This window comes from Callorhinus ursinus, unplaced genomic scaffold (assembly GCF_003265705.2).
Source record: "Callorhinus ursinus isolate GAN/ISIS: 27379988/994484 unplaced genomic scaffold, GSC_fseal_2.0 scaffold41, whole genome shotgun sequence".
NCBI classification, from domain to species: domain Eukaryota; kingdom Metazoa; phylum Chordata; class Mammalia; order Carnivora; family Otariidae; genus Callorhinus; species Callorhinus ursinus.
In genome coordinates, this window is record NW_027397103.1 from 10,807,697 (window position 1) to 10,813,696 (window position 6,000).

A 6,000-nucleotide genomic window follows, 5' to 3' on the forward strand; every position below is an offset into this window, starting at 1 on the left:
AGACAGACCACCCAGAAAATCAACAGGTGAGAAAGACATTGGAGGGTCTCCATGAAGGAAGGTAAACAAGCCAAAGCCCTGTCACTCTGGCATGAAGCTTCTCTCCTAATCTCTTCTGTGTGATATCTAAAGGTTCATCGCCCAATTCTAAATTCCACTCTATCCTACCTTTGCCTCTATTTGTTCAAGTAACCCAGAATGCATCTTTGTTAATTGCAGCACGAACTGGTCTTCTCAGCAAAAGACAATGATGGCATCCACCGACCTTCCCTTACAAACCAGTCTTCTCAATCCCAAGGCCTCTTGTTGATTTTATAAACCCAGCTCCACCTGCTAAGGAAATCTGCAGTTCACATGCCCCGCCCCACACACAAATCATAGCATTCCAACACCTCTTCTCCACCAGCTACTCCTAAGCATCTTCCTTAAAGGGAACATCAGTACAGCAGTTCTTTCATTCCTTCCACAAATATTTACAGAGCCCCTCCTATCCATCAGATCCTCTCTTCCTGAATATTCATGGGCAGAACCTCTTCAATCCCTCATCACTAAAACTCTGGGATTAAAATTACTTGGAGTAACCAAATTAATGAAAAGACATCCCATGTTCATGGATTCAAAGACAATATTGTCAGGATGGCAATACTCCCCAAAGTGATCAACAGATTCAATGCAATCCTTATCAAAGTCCCAGCTGGCTGATCCTAAAATTCATGTGGAAATGCCAGGGACCTGGAAAGGCCACAATGATCTTGAAAATGAAGAATAAAGTTGGAGGATTAATACTTCCTGATTTCAAAGCTTACTACAAAGCTACAGGAAACAAGACCACGTGGTGCTGGCATAAAGACATACGGATCAATGGAACTGAGAGTCCAGAAATAAAACCTTATAATATTTATGACCGAACAATTTTCAAAGACCAAGTGATTTTCAAGTGTGTCAAGACAATTTAGTGGGGGGAAGAACAGTCTTTTCAACAAATGGTGCAGGGACATGCAAAAATAATGAAGTTGGACCCCTACCTCACACTATACACAAAAATTACCTCAAACATGGATCAGAGCCCTATATGTAAGAGCTAAAACTGTAAAACTGTTAGAAGAAAACATAAGGGTAAATCTTCATGACCTGGAATTAGGCAATGATGTCTTGGATATGACACCAAAAGCACAGGCAACAACAACAAAAAAAACAGATAAACTGGACTTCAAAACTAAAAACTTTTGTGCTCAATAGGGGCACAATCAAGTGAAAAAGCCCAGAGAATGGGAGAACATATTGCAAATAACACCTCTAGTAAGGGACTAGTACCTAGAATATATAAAGAACTCTAACAACTCAACAATAAAAAGACAAACATCCCAATTTGAAAATGGGCAAAGAATTTAAATAGGAATTTCTTCAAAAACACAATGTAAGGGAGCCTGGGTGGCTTAGTCGGTTAAGCTTCTGACTCTTGATTTCAGCTCAGGTCTTGATCTCAGGGTTGTGAGACTGAGCCTTGTGGCAGGCTTCATGCTGGGCATAGAGCCTGCTTAAGATTCTCTCTCTTCCTCTGCCCTCCCCCCACCACGCTCTCTAAAACAAAACAAAACCTAAAAAACCCATATATACAAATGGGGAATAAGTACACGAAAAGATGTTCAACATCACTAGCCAACAGAGCACGTAATCTGCACTGGAGGCTCATTCATTAATGAGTCACACATTCACCCACCTGCCTACCCAAGTGTTTTTTGGCTGAGAACTATGTACCAGATTCAGTGCTAGGTGCTGGGACTACAGAGATGAGTAAGATTTGTTCCATACTCTCAAAGGCATTACAGTCCGGCTGTGGGGGGGCGGGGGGAGAAGAAAGACAACATGTAAATGCAATGCAATGTGATAGTAATGATGATAATGATATTAAAAGTAACTAATTACTCTTTTCAATATTTGCCAGCAGTAATCTATGAGATAGAAATTATCATCTCCATTCAGAAGTGAGGAAACTGAGGCACAGCAGAGTTAAGTCTTTGGCCTAACACCATATGGCCAATGGACGAGAAGCCGCGATAGGAGTCTGGGCGGGAGCTCTAAAGTCTGGACCTTGGAGTGCTGACCCAGAAGAAATGCCTCATCTCACTAGGAAGGGAGGTTGGGAAGAGGGTTGTAGACACAGGAGGTGGTGACTAAGGGAGAACAGGCCTCTGCACTGGGATAGAGATGGGGTAGAGAGTAGATATTCTAGGCAGAGAAGGAAGAGTAACAAGATAGAGATGTGAAACTACACGGCACATCCAGTAGCCTGATATGGCTACTGGAGAACAGCCTTGAGATGGCAGGAGCCTAATCCTGCAGGATCTCATAGGACACAGAGAAATGGTGTCCCCTATAAGAGCAGCTAAAGGACTTTACATTCAGGAGCAACACCATCACATTGTGGCAAGCGCATGAATATTTTTTTGGGTGGTAAGCAAAATGAAAGGCAGGGAGAAGAGATGAGGATACTACAGTAGCCCAGGCCGAAGATGATGAAGGCATGAACAGAAGCCACACATGGGTTGACTAAGAGGGGACGATTCAGGAGATGTTTTAGAAGCAAACCCATGAGGCTGCCTAAACATGGAATACACAGGCAGGAAGAGTCCTGAAAAGCTCTGAGGTTTCTGGCTTGAGCAACAGGAGAACAAGGGGCTTAGGAAGGGAGGAGAGATCAGTGACTCCATCATGGACACGCAGACTCTGAGGGGCCAACGGGACATTCAAGGAAGGTGGTCAGCAGGCAGGAAGGACCAGAGCCGATACACAACTGGAGTCAGCAATCACAGACTGTTAAACTAGTTAAGTCCACAGGTTGTCCAGGGAGAAAAGGCCGAGGGAAAAGAGGGTCCTGGACACTGCATTCAAGACTACAAACGTTCAAGGGCCAGTGTGAAAGACCAACCTGTGGAGGAATGGCCAGAAAGGCGGTCGTGTCATCACTGGACCAGGGAAAAGTTTCAAGGGATGACTGTCAAGAGGAGTCAGTGAGAAAAACAGTGAAACATGGCTGTGCGTTTTTACAATTAAGACAGTTCTGTGTTTCCCAGCAAGCTCTTCCCAACAGCAGTATACTGACACTTAGCTCCACAAGGCTAGCCACAGCCCCCCAAACAGTATGGAATTCCTTTGTCATGCTAATGTTGTACTCTTCTGCATAACACAGATTCATCTCAACATATGTCTGTTCCCAATCTTCGTGTATAATGGACATTCCAGGAAAAGCTGGATTTTAGCAGCATTGTGGGGTCCCTTAACACAAACCTATAGACTCCAGGGAGGGCTCTGGTTTGTTTATATAATAAGGGTAAGGAGCAAGAGAATAAAAACACAAGAGCTACCAGAAACCCAGGGGATGAGAGGACCTCTGGAGAATTTGAGGAAAGCTAAGGATCTTTTCCTAGAAAAATGCACACAAAGTCACAAACCTCTGCATAAAATTTCAGGAAGGTTCAGGGATCCTGGTCTTAAAATTTCACTAAGAAGCTATAATGAGTAACACATTAGTTATGGCTGCATAAACTTCTGAGAGATTTTCCTCCTCATAATTTTGTTATTTTTATTTTTTTAAAAAAGAAAACAATCACTTTTTTTTTTTTTTTTTTTTAAAGAAAGCTCCACACCTAGCATGGAGTGCAACACAGGGCTTAGCTGGTATCAAGAGTCGGAAGCTTAACCAACTGAGCCACCCAGGTGCCCCAACAATCACTTTTAGTTTAAAATAAGGAACAAAGCTTTTTTCACTTCAAGGGTTAAAAACAAAACAAAACAAAACAACAAGATGGAACAAGAATTCTCATTAACAGCCTTTCTTTAAGGGGTATCTCCTCAAACTGAAAACAGCTAAAGAATTTTCTGACACATTCTGCACTGGAGAAGCAAATGTAGTCCATGGGAGAAGGCCCAGCCAAGAGTGACCACTGGCAAAGGGCATGCAAGGCGTGTCCTCCCATCCACCATCACCTCCTCGCTCCTGTCGCACACTGGGAGCAGGGGAAAAGTAGGCTGCTATGGGAAGGAGTGGGGCAGACAGGCCTAAGGAAGCCTGATGCCACCCAGGTGGGGACAAGAGACATGCACAGAATTTCAAGATGGAACAGGCAAAATCCTGATGATGAGGGGTGGTAGTGAGGGGCTAGGCACAGCTGCTGAGGGTAACTGGGCAACAGTAACTTCCCAACAGGGCCTCCCCTGGTCTCTTCACACACACCACCACAGGAGGTGGTGATAATACCTGCATGCCCATACTCCAGGACTTCCACCCTTCCTCGAAGGACACTCTACAGAAGAGTGGGGTCTAGAGTCCAGAGACTCACTCTCCTGTGGAAGACACAAATGCTTTTGAGATCCTTAGAGGAAGCCACTGTTCTTGGGCCCAAGAAATCCCAAGGCTGGGAAAACTAGCGAGGAAGGTGAAGCAAGGAGCCCTGAGCCACAGCCTGGAGCTTCCGCAACTGCAAGGTCCTTGGCAGACAACCATGCTCTCTGCTGGGAGTATGGGGAAAACCTGCTGCCCATTGACCTGGCTTAGGGGTCACCTCAATACACCTGAGTGGAACAAATCATCTTAAAGTGAACGTTGAGAACTCTGCTGATGGCTCCAGAAGAGCCACACAGGGCTGACTGATGTGTGGAGGAGGAAAGTAATCTGGCTACTGGGAGTACAGGCCCTCTTGATGGAAGTCTCTCTCAGGAGTGGCAGACCTGAAAACGTGTTTTTTAGCCCAGAGACATAGGAAGTCTTGTCTCATACACTGTCAAAGATTGTATCTACCACAGGCCACAGGGTGTGGCCAAATTAAAAAACCAAAACAAAGCAGGTAACAGGAACCTCAATCCTGAAACACCAAAGCAGAGTCAATGCTGAATACAAGTGTCTTCTTATGAATGAGCAGATGCAGAAAGGCTAAACTGTTGGCAGGGATTAGGTAGATCCAAACTGAACTGAAAAATTTTCAAACCAAGATTTGGCGTGAACCAAGAAACAAGAACTGAGAACCATTCCCACGCTGTGCTACTGACTTGATAAAAGTTCCAAGACAAAACCACTTGGGTTGTCTCTGGGTTAATCCAATCGGTAAGACCAGCAAGATTCAGGAACACCATAAGGTGCATGTGCCTGAAAAATATCCAGCAAAACTTAGAATAAAAATAAAATGTAACAATAAAATTTAACTCGTTAGATAAAACCACCTAATGATATGGGTGATACAACTTACCTGCAGCATATACATTGCTTCCTCAATCACCCCTAACGGAAGAGGCAAACGTTCCTACATCTCGGCCTGAACATTCCAAAACATCTTTATTCCACTGAGAAAACGCACCCAGGATTATAAATAAGCATCTTATTCATCTGGTCCCATGCCCACATGATAACTCAACCCACTCCATGCTTAATTCCTCGGACAAGTCAACCTAGCCTGTGTCCTGCTGCAAATATTGTGCAGATTATACTCCGTAAATCCTCAACTTTCTTCCCCCGCTTCCTAAACACGAATCTTCCCGGAGTAAATTCACGCCGTAAACACACCCAGGGCTTTGTTTTATACAGATTTCTCCCCCCAGGTCCCAAGAGAGGTTGCTTTCCCTTCTAAATCCAACTGAGGCCAAATACTGCCATCTGGGGTCACGGCTTCCTCCCGCCCCGCCGCGGCGGAGCGCACTCGCCGGGTTCCGGATTCCCCGCGCCGGCCCGAGGCTCGCACCCCTTCCTGTCTCCGTCTGCCCACGGCAGGCGGCGGGCGCGCGGCGCCCAGACAAAAGCTCGGGCCGTCGGGCCCACGGGCCCGGGGCCGCGGCGTCCTCCAGCCTAGAGGCCGAGGGTCCCGGTGCAACTTTGCAAACAGAAAGGAGGGAGGCGCCGGCGGCCGCAGGTCCGGGTGCGCCCGGGGCGGCCGGCACGCGCGTGGGCCGCGGGCGAGGGCGAGGCGCGCCCTGGCCGCCAGCGCCGGCGCCCGCAACTTGCCCGCGGGC

The 6,000-nt window shown here is 46.4% G+C and overlaps 1 protein-coding gene across 13 annotated transcripts in view; it reads right to left on the reverse strand.

Annotated features, from left to right (window-relative positions):
• KDM2B (lysine demethylase 2B) overlaps positions 1-6,000 on the reverse strand; it is a 118,198-nt gene that overhangs the window by 23,013 nt on the left and 89,185 nt on the right. The gene's annotated exons all lie outside the window — the stretch shown is intronic.